This window comes from Leucopleurus acutus, assembly GCF_964270905.1.
Source record: "Leucopleurus acutus genome assembly, chromosome: 13".
Classification (NCBI taxonomy): Eukaryota; Metazoa; Chordata; class Mammalia; order Artiodactyla; family Delphinidae; genus Leucopleurus; species Leucopleurus acutus.
This window is the reverse complement of record NC_139155.1, coordinates 56,601,647-56,621,088: the sequence shown is the minus strand read 5'-3', so window position 1 is coordinate 56,621,088 and position 19,442 is coordinate 56,601,647.

Sequence of the window (19,442 nt, the reverse complement as noted above, 5' to 3'; positions counted from 1 at the left end):
ACATTTGGGAGGGAAGGACATAATGTTATTCTTAGTTACCTCTATAGATGCTTTTAGATGGCATGAAGTTGGAGATGTGTAACATGGCAGAATAACGCTGGCAGAATTAAAAACAGGGATAAGCAATTTGCTTAATGTCACATTCCGCAGGCATTTCAAGCCCAGCTCCTTCATAAATGTGACCCCCATATCACTCATGCATACCTCAGTTTTTACACATACAACACTGTTCTTTCTGTCATCACTTTGTCTGCTTTTCCATGGGAGCATCTCCATGGTTGGGTCTGTACTTGATTTAAGTTTTATCTGAATGACCTCAATTATTGATTGCTAGGTAGCTTAACTCACCTTTGGCCTCTCACATTTGAGCCTTCTCCCACACTCTGTTCAACTGTCAATCTAAATGTCCCAGGCCAGACATCCTGGGGTCATCCAGGAGCCCTTCCTTTCTCCTTTATCTCATTTCCGATTGCCCATCAAGACCTGTTCAACTCTACTACTTTATTTTTTATTTTTTTAATTTTATTTATTTACTTTTGGCTGTGTTGGGTCTTGGTTACTGCATGCTGACTTTCTCTCGTTGTGGCGAGCAGGGGCTACTCTTCATCGCGGTGCACAGGCTTCTCATTGCAGTGGCTTCTCTTGTTGTGGAGCACGGGCTCTAGGGGCGTGGTCTTCAGTAGTTGTGGCACGAGGGCTCAGTAGTTGTGGCTCACAGGCTCTAGATCGCAGCCTCAGTATTTGTGGCGCATGGGCTTAGTTGCTCTGCCGCATGGGCTGTCTTCCTGGACCAGAGCTTGAACCTGTGTCCCCTGCCTTGGCAGGCGGATTCTTAACCACTCCGCCACCAGGGAAGTCCCTATAATACTTTAAATCCCTTCCTCATTCCATCCCCGCCGCCACCCAGTTAGTTCACACCCTAGCTCATTCTTGCTCAGACCATACCAGTAGCTTCTGTCTGGTCCCTAGTCCAGTCTCACTCTTCCCTAAGAATTTTTATAAAACACAAATCAGGTGTCTTACTCACCATACTTATTTGCATGTCTAGTAGACATTTTATAAACTTGTCCAAACCTAACATTTGAGCTTCCCTAACACCCAAAACTTTTTCAAACTCAGTCTTCATCAAAGTAAATGGACCGAATCATTTCTTGTTTGTTTGTTTCCCAGTTTTATTGAGATATAATTGACATATAACACTGTATAAGTTTAAAGTGTAAAACATAATGATCTGAGAACTGTATACATTGTGAAATGATTACCACAGTAAGTTTAGTTAACATCCATCACCTCACATAGTTACATCCTGTGGTGAGAACTTTTAAGATCTACTTTCTTAGCTACTTTCAAATATACAAAGCAATATTGTTATCTATAGTCCTCATGTTGTACATTACATCCCCAGAACTTATAACTGGCTATTAAGTCTTCTTTTTTTTCTTTAACGTTATGGTTTATTACAAGATATTGAATATATTTCCCTATGCTATACAGTAGGACCTTGTTGTTTATCCGTTCTCTATATAATTGCTTGCATCTGCTAATCCCAAACTCCCAATCCATCCCTCCCCCACCTCCTCTCCCACTTGGCAACCACAAGTCTGTCTCTATGTCTGTGAGTCTGTTTGTTTCATAGATAAGATCATTTGTGTCATATTTTAGATTCCACATATAAGTGATATCATTATATTGTCTTTCTTTCTGACTTACTTCACTTAGTATGATAATCTCTAGGTTCATCCATGTTGTTGCAAATGGCATTATTTCATTCTTCTTTATGAGTGAGTAGTATTCCATTGTATGTATATACCACACTATTTACAGTAGCCAAGACATGGAAACAACCTAAATGTCCATCAACAGATGAATGGATTGAATAATTTCTAAGGCCCCAAATCTTGGAGTCTTTCTCAACTCTTTTCTTTCATGCCCAACATTCAGTCAAACAGCAAATCCTATTGGCTTTGCCTTGAAAATATGTGTAGAGTCTCAGCATTTCTTCCCCCTTGCCCAGCCACCAGCCCGCTCTCAACCATCATCCCCTGATGCCCAGGCCTTTGCAATGGTTCCCAGCAGTCTGCCTGCATCCTTGTCTCCTGCAGTACCTTACTGGGTTCTGACAAAGAGGTGAGTGTCAGGTGCAATGAGTGGATTATTTTCACATTTTATAGATAAAAATTCTGAGACTGTAAATGTTTGAGTGGAGCAGGGACTTGCCTCAGGTTCTGATTCCTAAGATCAAACTCTCTTCACCCACGACAACTGTGTCTCGTAAAGCTTGAAGTGACTGGCTTACGGTGAGACGATTACAGAAGAATAAAGCCTGGAACTCGACTCAGTACTCTGCCCATCCAAGTATTGTGTAATTCATACAAGGGAAACACTAATGATGCATTTATTTTGACAAATAACATTTTGAATTGAAACTACACCTGGGAGTTTAGCAAATTGAGCTTTAGTTAATTTTTCAGGGAAACATGAAACTTTCCTTTGAGAGCTGAGATCAGGGCATTGAAGGACCTGGAGTTTTTAAAGTACGTTCACAATTATATGTGAATGATTACACATGATAACTGCAAAAACAGATACTTTTAACTTGATGTATATGTTATATGAGGTTATCTTCCTTGAGTATAACTAATATATGGGCATTTATTCTATAAGATTCATAGTAATATATTTTGGGGGTCATAACGGGTGGAACAGGTTGTGTTCTTTTCATGCTTAAATAAATGTGTCTTTCTAAAATTATTATCCACATTAGGGAAATGCAAACCAAAGCCACAATGAGGTACTACTTCATACCCATTACCTTGGCTGTTAAAAAAAAAATTAAAATAACAAGTGTGTTGTTTCTTGAGGATGTGGAGAAATTGGACCTCTTGTGTATTGCTGGTGGGAGTTTAGATCAGTCACTGTGGCAAACAGTAGGGTGGTTCCTCAAAAAGTTCAACAGAATTATCACATGGTCCAGCAAATCCGTTCTAGGTACATGCTCAGAAGAATGGAAAGCAGGGACTCAAAGAGGTACTTGTACATCCGTGTTCCTAGCAGCATTAGTCACAGTAACCAAAAGGCATAATCAACCCGTGTGTCCTTGAACAGGTGATTAGATAAACCTAATGTGGTTTATCCCCACGTTGGGACATTACCCAGCTTTAAAATGGAACGAAATTCTGATACATGCTACAACATGGATGGACCTTGAAAATATTCTAAATAAAACGAGCCAGACACAATAGGACAAATATGTTTCACCTATAGGAGATATCTAAAATAAGCAAATTCAAAGAGACAAAGTAGAAGAGTGGTTACCAGGGACTGAGGAGAGGAGGACTGTGGAGTTACTGTTTAATGGGTACAGAATTTCTGTTTGGGATCCTGAAAATGTTCTGGAAATGGAGAGTGGTGATGGTGGTACAACACTGTGAATGTAGTTAACGCCGATGAATTGTATAGTTAAAAATGGTTGGAAATGATGATTTTACGTTAGATGTGTTTCACTGCAAAATTCTTATCCAAGAAATAAATTAAAATGTAAATCATATAGAGTGATTTTCTGATGAGCTTAGTACATACTGTGTTGGAAATTTAAGTTCTGTTGTTTTATGTTATCTTTCATGAATGTTATGATTTTCATTGAACCTTAAATTTAAAGGGAGTTTATTCTCTTAGAGGAAAACATAGGCAGAACACTCTATGACATAAATCACAGCAAGATCCTTTTTGACCCATCTCCTAGAAAAATGGAAATAAAAACAAAAATAAACAAATGGGACGTAATTAAACTTAAAAGCTTTTGCACAGCAAAGGAAAACATAAACAAGACCAAAAGACAACCCTCAGAATGGGAGAAAATATTTGCAAACGAAGCAACTGACAAAGGATTAATCTCCAAAATTTACAAGCAGCTCATGCGGCTCAATATCAAAAAAACAAACAACCCAATCCAAAAATGGGCCGAAGACCTACATAGACATTTCTCCAAAGAAGATACACAGATTGCCAACACACACATGAAAGGATGCTCAACACCACTAATCATTAGAGAAATGCAAATCAAAACTACAATGAGGTATCACCTCACACCAGTCAGAATGGCCATCATCAAAAAATCTACAAACAATAAATGCTGGAGAGGGTGTGGAGAAAAGGGAACCCTCTTGCCCTGTCGGTGGGAATGTAAATTGATACAGCCAGTATGGAGAACAGTATGGAGGTTCCTTAAAAAACTAAAAATAGAACTACCATCTGACCCAGCAATCCCACTACTGGGCATATACCCTGAGAAAACCATAATTCAAAAAGAGTCATGTACCACAATGTTCATTGCAGCACTATTTACAATAGCCAGGACACGGAAGCAACCTAAGTGTCCATCAACAGATGAATGGATAAAGAAGTTGTGGCACATATATACAATGGAATATTACTCAGCCATAAAAAGAAATGAAACTGAGTTATTTGTAGTGAGGTGGATGGACCTAGAGACTGTCATACAGAGTGAAGTAAGTCAGAAAGAGAAAGACAAATATTGTATGCTAACACATATGTATGTAATCAAAAAAAAAATAGTGCTGAAGAACCTAGGGGCAGGACAGGAATAAAGACTCAGACGTAGAGAATGGACTTGAGGACACAGCCAGGGAAGGGTAAGCTGGGACGAAGTAAGAGAGTGTCATGGACATCATATATACACTACCAAATGTAAAACAGGTAGCTGGTGGGAAGCAGCCGCATAGCACAGGGAGATCAGCTCGGTGCTTTGTGTCCACCTAGAGGGGTGGGATAGGGAGGGTGGGAGGGAGACACAAGAGGGAAGGGATATGGGGGGATATATGTGTACGTTTAGCTGATTCACTTCGTTATACAGCAGCAACTAACACAACATTGTAAAGCAATTATACTCCAATAAAGATATTAAAAAAACAAACAAACAAAAAGATAAAGTGAGCTGATTGCTTTTTTGCAATTCTTATGGAGTTAATTGTAGGTTCACGTGCAGTTTTAAGAAATAATAGATACTGCATATACTTTACCCAGTTTCTTCCAATAGTAGCATTTTGAAAAACTATCGTATATCACAACCAGGATATTGGCATTGATAAAAATCCACCACTCTTGTTAAAATTCCACGGTTTTACTTGTACTCATTTGTAGGGATCTGTGTGTGTGTAGGTGTGTGCATACGTGCACTGGACTCTCTGTATCTGCGGGTTTCACATCTGCAGGTTCAACCAACCTCAGATTGTGTATCATGTTTATCTGAGGTTGATTTAACCCGTACGTGTGGGTTCTGCAGATACAGAGGGGAGGGGCGACGTTGGGACATGAGCAAACATGCATTTTGGTATACGCATGGGATCCTAGAACCAATCCCCCTTGGATACTGAGGGAGGATTGTTCTTAGTTGTATGCAATTCTATAACATGTATTTAGGTTCACGTATTGACCATCACTGTCAGGACCAGTTCCACTGCCACAAGGATCCGAGACCCTTTCAGGGGCCACACCCACCTCCCTCCAGCGCCAGCCTTCCCCTCTTACCCACCCCATCCTACCGCCCCACCCTCAGTCCCTAACTCTGGCTGGCACTAATCTGTTCTCTGCCTCCATAATTCTGTCATTTCAAAAATGCTGTATAAATGACATCCTTTATAAATGGTATGTAACTTTTTTAGGATTGGCTTTTTTCACTCACATAATTCCTTAGAGATTAATCCAAGCCCTTGCTTGTATCCGTAGTTCGTGTTTGTTTGTTTTAAGTTGCAGAGTGGAATCCCATTGTATGTAGATTGAACAGTTCATCTCTTGAATATCGGGTCTTTTTCCAGATTTTGGCTATTATGAATAAAGCTGCTGTAAACATAAATACTGGTTTCTTGTGCAAACATAATTTTTCATTTTTCTGCAGTAAACATCCGTGGATGCAATTTCTGTGTCCTATTGTAATTGCATGTTTGGTTTTATGAGGAACTGCCAAACCGTTGGCCAGAGTGGCTTTGTCATTTTACATTCCTGCCAGCCATACATGAGCGATCCCTTTCCTCTGCATTGTCATCAGCATTTGGTGTTTTCACTATCATTTCTTTTAGCCATTCTCATAGGTATGTATTAATATTATGATTTTAATTTGGATTTCTCTGGCCAATGATGTTGAACATCTTTTTTTATGTACTTATTTACTGTCTGTATACCCTTTCTGATGAAATGTCTACTCAAGGCTTTTGTACATTTTCTAATTTGTTTGTTTTATTACTATTGAATCTGAGAGTTCTTTACTTACCCTAAATACTAGTCCTTTGTTGTAGGTGTGATTTGCTAATATTTTCTCCTGCTCTGTAGCTTTTCATCCTCTTTCCATGGATGTTCACAGAGCAATTTTTTTAATATATATATACATCTTTATTGGAGTATAATTCCTTCACAATGCTGGGCTAGTTTCTGTTGTACAACGAAGTGAATCAGCCATATGCATACATGTACCCCCATATCCCCTCCCTCTTGAGCCTCCCTATCCCACCCCTCTAGGTGGACACAAAGCACTGAGCTGATCTCCCTGTGCCATGCGGCTGCTTCCCACTAGCTATCTACCTTACCTTTGGTAGTGTATATATGTCCATGCCGCTCTCTCATTTCGTCCCAGCTTCCCCTTCCGCCTCTCCATGTCCTCAAGTCCATTCTCTTTGTCTGCGTCTTTATCCCTGGCCTGCCACTAGGTTCATCAGTACCATTTTTTTCGATTTCACATATATGCATTAGTGTACGGTATTTGTTTTTCTCTTTCTGACTTCACTCTGTATGACAGACTCTAGGTCCATCCGCCTCTCTACAAATAACTCAATTTCGTTTCTTTTTATGGCTGAGTAACATTCCTTTGTATATATACGCCACATCTTCTTTATCCGATTATCTGTGGATGGACATTTAGTTACGACAAAGGAGGCAAGAACATACACTGGAGAAAAGACAGCCTCTTCAATAAGTGGTGCGGGGAAAACTGGACCAGCTATGTGTAAAAGAATGAAATTAGAACACTACCTAAGACTGTATACAAAAATAAACTCCAGATGGACTAAAGACCTAAATGGAAGACCGAACACTATGAAACTCTTGGAGGAAAACATGGGAAAAACACTCTTGGGCATAAACCACAGCAAGATCTTTTTTGACCCACCTCCTAGAGTAATGAAAGTAAAAACAAAAATAAACAAATGGAACCTAATTAAACTTCAAAGCTTTTGCACAGCAAAGGAAACCATAAATAAGATGAAAAGTCATCCCTCAGAATGAGAGAAGATATTTGCAAATGAAACAACGGACAAAGGATTAATCTCCAAAATATACAAGCAGCTCATGGAGCTCAATATCAAAAAAAAAAAAAAGCAATAGCTTTTCTTTTTGATGAAGTCAGTTTCTTTTTCTTTTATGGGTCATGCTTTAGTGTCAAGTCCAATAACTCTGTTTAGTCCTAGATCCCAGTGATTTTTTTGTTTGCTTTTTTCCTGCAAGTTTTATAGTTTTGCATTTTATACTTGAGTTCATGATTCATTCTGGATTCATTCTTTTTATAAGGTGTGAGGTTTATTTTAGGTCGAGTTTTTTCCTTAGTTTTTGCTTTTTGCCCATAATGTTCGATTGCTCCAACACTATTTGTTGAACGGCTATCCCTTCCTTCACTGAATTGCTCTTGCACCTTTGTCAGAAGCCAGTTGAGCATATTTGTGTGGGTCTGTTTTTGGATTCTGTCTTCTGATCCATAGAATTTTCTATACCTCCACCAACACCACTGTCTTTACTGCAGCCATATACTAAGCCTCCGTATGATTGGATTGATATCTCATTTTTATTTCTCTTTGTCATGATTATTTTAGCTATTCTGGGGTCTCTTTTCGTTCCATATAAACTTTAGACAAAGCTTCTCTATGTCTATGAAAAACCTGGTCAAGATTTTAATGGGAATTGCGTTAAGCCTATAGATCAGTTTGGGCAGAATTGACATCTTTACTATTGAGTCTTCCAATCCATGAAGGCAGTATGTATTTCCATTTATTTTGATCATCTTTGATATCTTCATCAGTATTTTGTCATTTTCAACATATAGATTTTGCACATACTTTCTTAATTATTTAATTTGCAGTAGTTTTAAATGGCATTGTGTTTTTGTTTCCACATGTTCCTTGTTAGTATATTGAAATGTGATTGGACATTGCGGCTTGACCTTGTTTTCTGCAAAATTGCTGAAGCCACTTATTGGTTCTGGGAGTTTTTTGCAGAGTCCTTGGAATCTTCCATATGTAATACAGTCGTAACATATTTAAATAGAGATGATTTTATCTCTTCTTTTCCAATCTGTATGCTGTTTATTTCTTTTTCCTGCCTTAATGCAGTGGCTAAAACTTCCAATGCTATGTCATTTAGAGAGTGGTGAATGCAGATATCCTTGCCTTGTTCTGATCTGAGGGGAAAGCAGTCAGTATTTAAGTAGGATATTTAAGTATGATATTAGCTGTAGATTTTTTCTAGGTGCTCTTTATCAGGTGAAGATAATTCCCCTTTACCCCTAGCTTGCAGAGAGTCATTATCATAAATGTATGTTGGATTTTGTTAAATGCTTTTTCTGTATTAATTGATATAATCATGGGATGTTTTTCTTCTTTAGCTTTTTCATGTGTTGTATTACATTGACTGAATGTTTTTAGAATGAATGTTTTAGAATGTTGCACCAAGCTTGCCCAACTGGTCATGGTGTATAATTCTGTTTATACATTGTTGGATTCAATTTACTACTGCTTTGTTGAGGACTTTTGTATTTATATTCATGAGGGATACTGGTCTGAAGTCTTCTTATGTTTTCTTGTTTTGGTTTTGGTATTATAAAATGAGTTGAGACTTCTTCCTTGTGTTTCTGTTTTCTAGAAAAGATTGTGAAAATTAGTTCTAGTAAGTCTTTAAATGTTTGGTATAATTCTCCAAGGAATCTATCTGGGTTTGGCGATTTCTTTTTTAGTAGTTTTAGATTATGAACTGAATTCCTTTGATGGTTATAGGGCTATTCATATTATTTGTCTCCTCTTAGTTGTTCTGTTAGCTTGTGGTTTTCGAGGAATTGGTCCTTTTTCCCAAGCTCGCAAATTTTTTAGCATAAAACGTTTCATTGTCTTCTTTTATTATGTTTTTAACAGTTGCAGAATCTATAATGATATTCCTTGTTTCATTTACAAAATTGGTGATGTGCATCCTCTCTATATCTTTGTCAGTCTTGTTAAAGCTTTAAAAACAACTTAAAAGTGTTGTCGATTTTTTTTCCCCCAAAGAACAAGTGTTCTGTTTCACTGTTTCTCTGTTTCTGCTTTGGGCTTATTTTGCTTATCTTTTTCTAGTTTCTCATATGGGAACTTAGATTACTGATTTGAGACCTTTCCTCATTTCTAGAGAGGAAATAGAAATTTCTCTCAGCATGGCTTTAACTGCATCCATGTATTTTAAGTTTTCATTTTTATTCATCCTGATATTTTTTAAAATTTCCTTGAGACTTGCTCTTTGACACATGGATTACTTAGAAGTCTGTATTTTTTAAAAATTTATTTATTTTATTTATTTATTTTTGGCTGCATTGGGTCTTTGTTGCTGCGCGCAGACTTTCTCTAGCTGCGGTGAGCAGGGGCTACTCTTCGTTGCTGTGCGCGGGCTTCTCATTGTGGTGGCTTCTCTTGTTGCAGAGAACTGGCTCTAGGCACACGGGCCTCAGTCGTTGTGGCTCGCGGTCTCTAGAGCGCAGGCTCGGTAGTTGTGGCGCACGGGCTTAGTTGCTCTGCGGCATGTGGGATCTTCCCGGACTAGGGCTTGAACCTGTGTCCCCTGCATTGGCAGGCGGATTCTTAACCACTGTGCCACCAGGGGAGCCCTAGAAGTCTGTAGTTTAATATTGACATATTTAGAAATTTTGTTAGCTTTCTATTACTAATTTCTAGTTTGATTCCATATAGTCAGAGAACACATTATATATGAGTTCAGTTACTTGTAATTTTGTTGAGGTTTGTTTTGTGGCTTAGGAGCTGGTGAGTCTTGGTGAAGGTTTAGTGGGCGTTTGGAGACTGTGTACTCTGCTATTGTTGGGTGTAGTGTTCTCATATGTCAGTGTGGTTCAGTTAGTTGGCTGTGTTGTTCGGATCTTCTATAACTTTGCTGATTTTCTGTCTAGTCATTTTATCAGTTTTTAAGAGGAGGACGTTGAAGTCCTCAACCATACGTGGATCTCTGTGTTTTTCTTTACAGTAACATCAGTTTCCATTTCATGTATTCAGACGCATGTTTTAAAGCTCTATTTGTTGAGTACAGATGTAGGATTAGGATTGTTGTGTCTTCCTGTCAGATTGGTCTTTGTACCATTGTGTTATGTCTCTCTTTTTCTCTAGTAATAGTCCTTGTTCTGATGACTACTTTATCTGATATCAATATAGCCACACCTGTTTTTTAAAATTAATGTTTGCATGCTGTACTTTTTCTGTTGAATTTGAAGTGAGTTTCTTGCAAAGGGCATTTAGTTGGACCATATGTTCATTCACTCTGCCAATCTCTGTCTTTTAATTGGTGTATTGGACCATGTATACTTAAGATACTTGCTGAAATGTTAGTGTATAAATTGGCCATTTCATTATTTGTTTTCAGTTTGTTTCCTCTTGTTCTTCTGTTTGTCTTTTCTTGGCTTTCTATGTATTACTCAAATAGTTTTGACTTTTTCTCGATTTATTTATAATTTTTTATTGTGATAAAATGTATATAACATTCATCATTTTAACCGCTTTTAAGTGTATACAGTTCAGTGGCATTAAGTACATTCACATTGCTGTGGAACCATCATCACTGTCTTGTCCAGAACTTTTTCATTATCCCAAACTGAAATTCTGTGTCTATTAAACTCTCCCTTCCTCTCTGCTTCCAATCCCTGGTAACACTATTCTTTCTCTCTCTGTGAATTTGCTTGTTCTAGGAACCTCATATACGTGGAATCACGCGATATGTGTCATTTTGTGTGTGGCTTATTTCACTTAACATGATGTCTTCTAGGTGTACCCATGTTATAGCATGCATCAGGATTTCATAAGGCTGAATAATATTCCATTCTGTGTATAACACGTTTGTTCATTTTTAATAAATCTGTGGGTTATTTCCACCTTTTGGATTTTGTGAGTAATGCTACTGTGAACATAGGTGTATGTTTGAGTCCCTGCTTTCAATTCTTTTGGGTATATACTTAAAGTAGAATTACTGGATCACATGGTAATTCAATCTTTTAAGTTTTTGAGGAGCCGCCATACTGTTTTCCACAGTGGCTGCACCATTTTACGTTATTTTGTTTCCAACTTTATTGAGATATAATTACATATAACATTGTATAAATTTAAGTTCTACAGTGGGTTGATTCGATACACTTATATATTACAGAATGGCTACCAGCATAACATTAACTGACACTTCTATCTTGTCACATTATTACCATTTCTTTTTTGTGGTAAGAACGTTTAAGATCTACTCTCTTAGCAACTTTCAAATATGCAACACAGTATTATCGACAATAATAATCATACTGTACATTAGATGCCCAGAACTTACTCATCTTTTAAGTGGAGGTTTGGTCTCTTTGACCAGCATCTCCCCATTTCCCCCACCCTTCAGCCCCTGGCAACTACTAATCTACTTTCTGTTTCTATGAGTTCAGTTATTTTAGATTCCACATATACGTAATATCATGTAGTATTTGTCGTTCTCTGTCTGACTTATTTCACTTAGCACAATGTCCTCAAGGTCCATCTGTGTTTTTACTGGGGCAAAATTTTCTTCTTTCTCATGATTGAATAATATTCCGTGTGTGTGTGTGTGTGTGTGTATCCATTCATCCATTGATGGACACTTAGATAGTTTCCATATTATGATTATTGTGAATTATGCTGCAGTGAACTTGGGAGTGCAGATATCTCTTTGCAATCCTACTTTCCTTTCTTTGGATATATATCCAGAAGTGGGACTCCTGGATCATATGGAAATTCTGTGTTTAATATTTTCAAGAATCTCCATACGGTTTCCATAACAACAGCATCAGTTTACATTTCCATCAACAGTGCACAAAGGTTCCCTTTTCTCCATATCCTCACCAACACTTATCTCTTGTATTTTCATGATTGCAATTCTAACAGATTTGAGGTGGTATCTCATTGTGGTTTTATTTGCATTTCCCTGATGATTAGTGATGTTGAGCACCTTTTTCATGTGCCTGTGGACCATCTGTATGTCTTCTTTGGAAAAATATATATTCAGTTCTTCTGCCCATTTTTAATAAAATTTCTTGGTTTTTCACTATTAAGTTCCACCAACCATGCACAGCAGTTCCAATTTCTCCACATTATCGCCAACACTTGTCATTTTCTGGGGTTTTGTTTTGCCTTCCTCTGTTTATAATGGCCATCCTAATGGATGTGAAGTGATGTCTCACTGTGGCTTTTACTTGCATTTCCCTAATGATTAGTAATGTTGATCATCTTTTTATGTGCTTACTGTCCATTTGTATTTATACTTTGGAGAAATGTCTGTTCAGGTCCTTGACCATTTTTTAATTGGGTTGTTAGTTTTTTGTCATTGTTGAGTTGTGGGAGTTCTTTCCATGTTCCAAATATAAATCTCTTATCAGTTATAAGATTTAAAAATATTTTCTCTAGCGGTTTTGAGTATATCTTTTTGCATAGTTTTCATAGTGGCTGTTCTGTGTATTACAACATACATACGTTTCTTATCGCAGTGTATTAATACCAACATTTATCACATTAAGTAAAATTTGGAAACCATAGCCATTAGATCCCTTTACCTTCCAAACTTTTAGATATCATTAAGTACTGGATTGCATTCTGTTTTTTTAATCATCAAATATATCTTATGAAACTCTTTCAATTAAAAGATTGCATATACCTGTCTTTCTGTCAGTTTCCTTGTTCCTTTCCTTATGTTCCATGAGTCTTTTTTTTTTTTCTTTCCATTCAAAGAACTTCCTTTAGCTAGTCTTTAAGATTAGGTTTGCCAGTGACATATTCTTTTAATTTTTCTTTGTGTAAGAATGTTTTCATTTCTTCTTCATTCCTGAAGGATCATTTTGATGAATATTAAACTTGCAACTGACAGTTATTTTCTTTTGTCATTTGAAAAATGCCACTTCCTTCTGGCCTCCAGAGTTTGAAGTGAGAAATCTTCTGTTACTCACATTGGTGTTCCTCCATAGAAATGCTTGTTTCTCTTTGGCTGCTTTCAGATATTTTCTTTGTCTTTTATTTTCATAGGTTTTATTATAATATGTTGGTGTCTACTTCTTTGGGTTTGTCCTGTTTGTATTTTCCTCAGCTCCTTGAGTCTGCAGATGTGCGTATTTTACCAAATTTGAGAAGCATTCAGCCACTGTTTCTTTGAATATCCTCTCAGGCCCACTTTTTCTTTTTTGGGGACTCTAATGAACTGAAATTTGGATCTTTTGTTATTGCCTTGCACACCCTTGAACTTTCTATTTATTTTAATAATATTCTGTTTTCTCCCTGTTGTTCAGACGGGGTGAATTCAATGATACGTCCTTTGTCTGCTCCACCCCTCTTTTCAGTCCACCCCCACCAAGTTGTTTTCTTCTACTATTTCTGTTATTGTATTTTTCAATTCTATTAATCTCCATTTGGTCCTTCATTATAACTTCTGTTTCTCTGCTGAAGTTTCTTTTGTTTCATATGTTCCAAAAGAATTTGCAGCTGATTGTTGAAACATTGATCTGATGGCTGTTTAAAATTCTCTTTAGACAATTCAACCATCTGACTCACCTCAGTATTGCCATCAGTTGGTTATTCTTACTTAAGTTGTGACTTCTCTTGAATTTTGGTATGACAGGTGGTTTTTTATTGTATCCTGGACCTTTTGTCTGTTAAATTAGGAGACTTTGAATCCTATTTAAGTATTTCATTGTAGCAGTAGTCACACTGCTGGAGTTTGGTATGAAGTCCTGGCCTACTTATCTGGGCCATGGTTCCAATGGCAATTGAGTTTTCAGTTCCTTTCCGTGTTTATTTCGGTTGGCTGGGTTTTTTCACCAGTCCGTGCTGGTACCACCTGAGGGAGCAGAATGGGCTTTTGATGGCCATGCGTCTGGATGCCTCTCAGTGAGAGAAGAGTGTCTCAAGTCTGTATGGACAACGAGGCTTTCTCGGCCTACTACTTCTCAGATATAGGAGTTTTAATGAAGGGACACTTGAAAAATGGTATCTGAGAAAAAGATACAAAATTGATAAAGAGGTATACAAGATATATTCCCAAGAGTGGGGTTGCTGGATCATATGACAACTCTATTTTTATTTTTTTGAGGAACCTCTGTACTGCCCTCCATAGTGGCTGTACCAATTTACATTCCCACCAACAACGTAGGAGGGTTCCCTTTTCTCCACACCCTTTCCAGCATTTTTTATTTGTAGACTTTTTAAATGATGGCCATTCTGACCAATGTGAGGTGGTACCTCATTGTAGTTTTGATTTGCATTTTTCTAATAATTAGTGATGATGAGCATCTTTTCATGTGTCTATTGGCCATCTGTATTATGTCTTCTTTGGAGAATGTATAACTGAATCACTTTGCTGTGCAGCAGAAACTATACAACATCGTCTAGTTGTATGTTGTGAAACAGCATTGTAAATCAGCTATACTTCAATAAAATAACTTTTAAAAAAGGAGGTATACAGGAAAAGGACCTAGAACTGTGCTGAAGACACAGCATTTTCTAGAGATGGCCCTACATACTTTCCGTCTGTGATGGAGGTAAAGGAAATAAAAGGAGGCTCCCTGTCTTTCTGTTCACTGCCTTTGCCTCTGGAATTGAGCATATCACCTAATTACCATAAAAATTAGCCTCATTGCCTTCTATTTTAGCAGACATTTGATTGGGGTAGCATTGGCCATGGTAAGTAAGTACATAATTTACTTCTACTGAATCTGCTGCCCAGTGTGAACCATGAGGGAACTGTAGAAATTAAGTTACAGCAAACTGCATCATTTGGGCACTCGACAGTTGCAGCACGGTTCCACGTAGATTAGCCAGGCTTGCTCCCGAGACGTATTTCCCTTACTGGGTCGTCTTTTAAAGGCACCGTGAGCAATGTAGGAACGACGATAAAAGTTAGTTCAACTACAGTTGAACTTAGATTTTAGATTTTTCTCCAAAAGTTGCCCTTCAGGATGTTTTCTGAGTGTGAATTCTTGGATGTTTACCCCTCAGAAGGGTGAATAAGGAATGCATGAGAGATGAAAATACTTGTGAATAGTGCATTCTCAGCAGCTCAGCACGTATGCTGGCTTAGGAGCAAAGACAGTTATGAATTGGTAACGATAAATTATATACCAGCTTCTCATGTCTTCCTGTTGCTGGAATTTAATCAAGATGTTTTAGTATTGACCCTCCATGTCAGAGACTTCAAGGTAACATGGTATCAGCCACATCTGCTCAACATTCTCATTAAGTGGGAGAGTCGGACCGAAGCATTTAATATGTTGGAAGACAACTAAAGCCTAGTTTGTGATCGAAACATAACTGTATTATATATTGTTTAATCCCTGGTTACTGCAGATAATGGCGTGTATTGACATTGCAAAATATTGTAATTAAAGAATAGGCTTAGTATAGAACTTTAAACTGCACTGCTTTTTGTTTTCCAATATTGAAATAGCTTTAGGGTGGCCATTTCTTTTCAGACTATTAGCAAATACAGACAGCCTTTGTGACCAAGAGCTCAGTTTTGTCACTTCGTTATCATTATTATTGACGAGGGAAAGAGGTTGGTTGTAGGTTGATTTCAAGGCAAATTTACATTTTTTTTATTGTTATCTCTCTGCCACTGGACAAGTTGACACAAAATAAGGTATTCAACATTTAATAAGACTTTAAATAGATGAATTTCAGAAAATTTAACTGGGGCTTTGGGATTTCATATTTTTTGCTTAGGTATAACTGTAATTCTCAGCAACTATAGAGGGTGATTTTTAATTGTTACAGAGTAAAAGACAATTTTGGAATGTTACGGAATTTGCTTAAGAGGTTTAATTTTCGGGGAAACCCTCTCCTCTAATCGACGTCATGCTTCTTCCTTAAACTCCTTGAGGGCAGGCACCTTATCTTCATCTCTCTGTTGATACTGCAAAACCCACACCACCCCTATTTATGTGTAATGACCGGACTTTGATTATATATACAAAATAGTAGATATAACAATAGGCTCTACCATCTCTTATGGCTTTGGACCATCCATATTTCAAGCCAGTGCTTCATAAGTAATCATTCTTTTTAAGTGATTAAATTCAAAGTAACTTAAATATAGATGCATTACGTTGTACCATTACAATGCCAGGTGGTAATGCTCCTTAAGGGCAGGAATTTTTCTTTACAACCCCATTCCCAGTACCTGGAACAGTGTCTGGCACATAGTATCCCCTCAATCTTTGTTGAATGTATTTTTAAGACACTGTGAAAAATAGCCAGTTAGGCTGCCTTTGTATGGGAAGAAAACCCCAGTTTTCATGTCAGGAAATCTAAATTATTGTCCCATCTCTGCTACTAAACTGCTGTGTGATCTCAGGTGTGACGCCTAACCTCTCTGTGCCTTTCTTATCTAGGAAATGAAGAAATTAGATTTTATGAATGATAAAGTCCAGTCCATGTTTAAAAGTGCATAATTCACTGATTGGTGATTCTCAGCATGCATTGGGAAGTGGCGCTTGGAAACAAATTTACAATTTGTGGCCATGGAACCACAGTGTTGCCAACTGGCATACCTGGGGGTTGGAACTAAGACTTGGGTCCCTGGCTACTAAAATTTTGGCTCTAACAGTTGAACTAATCATCAGCTAAATAAATAAGTGAATGAATGAAAGAAAGAAGGAAGGAAGGAAGAAAGAGAGAGAGAAAGAGAGAGGAAGGAAGGAAGGAAGGAAGGAAGAGAAAGAAGGAAAGAAAGAAAAGAAAAGAAAAAGTCAAAAGCTCTTCTGTACTTTGGCATGGAAAAGTGATTTTTAAGAATAAGGAAAACTAAATCTAACACAGAAGAGTAAAATGTCACACAGTGATAAAAAAGAACTAGATTTAAATCCTAACTCCAATATTTCCTGTGACCTTGGCCAAGTAATTTAATTTCTGTGCCTCTCTTTTGGCATCTATAAAAATGAAATAATGATAATATCTAAATGAAGTCATTTATTTATAGTTTCTGGGACATGGTAGGCTTTGAAATCCTTACAGTCAGCCTGGTATAAAGGAATTAGGTAGGTGAATGGAAATAAAGTTGATGAAAGATAAATCTGTATATTTGGCTTGAGGCAAACACCAAGAGGTCAAATAGTGGTTGAGTGCGTGGCTGAGATCAGACTGTCTACGTCTGATATAAATAAAGCTGGTACCTTCACTCACCAGCATTAATAATTTGGTCATTTATTACCATCTCTGCATCTCAGTTTTCTCATCTGTAAAATGGCGCTAATAACAGTACCTCCCTCATAGGGTTATTGTGAATTTTCAATGAAACAATCCGTGTAATGTGCTTAGAACAATGCCTGGTGTATAGCCAGCACTCAGTAAATGAGGCTGTTCTTATTATGTTCCATTTAGTTCATCCAGAGGGGGGGAAATGAAAAGGATGTAGAAGCCTGCCAGCCCAGTGAACGAAGAGAAAGCAATGGGGATTCAGTAGGACCAAAGAGATTATCATAGTCCTAGTGGGTTTGGGGAGGGGAGTTGTTTGTTGTTTTTTTAGAAAACTATTTATAAGCATATTAAGTTTTGAGATTTTAGGAAAGAAAGGCTGTGTAAATCCAAGACGTTGGGAGTTCCCACTTAAGTCATTGACAGTAAATATCACAGTCTCCAATTTATTCTTGGGTGGTGGAACTTCTTATAAGAAATCTGCCACAGGGAAAAAGTCTTTTAGTCTTCAGCCACATGGGTTAAAAGGTATCACTAAATCGTGCTCTAACAGTTGTAAGTAGTCAGTCTTTTTATAACAGGGCAACAGCTGAGGTATCAGTGAGCCATTACATACCCTGTGTTTACCAGGGAGCCCAAATCATTCTGTCTGTAGAGAAGTGAATCAGTTGGGGGGCAGTACCTGTACATTTCAGCGCAGAGGGTCCTCTAACCAAACTCTTGAAGCTGCGAAGCTGCCACAGATAAACTGAGATATGAGGATAGGATGGAAAGAATACAGGTCAAATTTAAAAAGAAAATAAAATAGAGGCTAAGTTTCCAACTAGCACTGCATATCTTAAAGTGCATTTCTTTATGGTGAGCTTTAAAGAGACATGAAATAAGCCTGTGTGTTTCAGGACTGTGAAGCCTTTTTCCAATTGATTAGGAAAATTTGGGTATGTCTGAACACACATTACCTCATTTAAAAAAAATTGTGTGCAGGGCTCCCCTGGTGGCGCAGTGGTTGAGAGTCCGCCTGCCTATGCAGGGGACACGGGTTCATGCCCCGATCCGGGAAGATCCCACATGCTGCGGAGTGGCTGGGCCCGTGAGCCATTGCCACTGAGCCTGCGCGTCCGGAGCCTGTGCTCCGCAACAGGAGAGGCCACAACAGTGAGAGGCCCGTGCACCGCCAAAAAAAAAAAAAAAAAAAACACACACACACAAAAATTGTGTGCAAAAACAAACAACCTGATTAAAAAATGGGTAGAAGGAATGAATAGACATTTTTCCAAAGAGGACATGCAGATGGCCAACAGGCACAGGGAAAGATACTCAACATCGCTAATCATCAGGAAAATGCAAATCAAAACCACATGTGATAGTACCTCACACCTGTCAGAATGGCTATCATCAAAAAGGACACAAATAACAAATGTTGGCGAGGATGTGTAGAAAAAGAAATCCTTGTACACTGTTGCTGGGAATGTAAATTGGTGCAGCCACTGTGGAAAACAGTGTGGAGGTTTCTCAAAAGACTAAACATAGAACTACCATATGACCCAGCAATTCAATTCCTGGGTATATATCAAAAAAAACCCCAAAGACACTAATTCAAAAAAGATACGTGCACCCCAGTGTTCATAGCAGCATTATTTGCAATAGCCAAGATACAGAAGCAACCTAGGTGTCCATCAAGAGATGAATGGATAAAGAAGATGTGGTATATTGGTGTATATGTGCGTATATGTATAATATATACGCACATATACAAAGCGGAATACTACTCAGCCGTAAAAAAATGAAATCTTGCCATTTGCAGCAACGTGGATGGACTTGGAGGGCATTATGCTAAGTGAAATAAGTCAGAGAAAGACAAATACTGTCTGATATCACTTATATATGAAATCTTAAAAATACAACACACTAGTGAATATAACAAAAAAGAAGCAGATTCACAGATATAGAGAACAA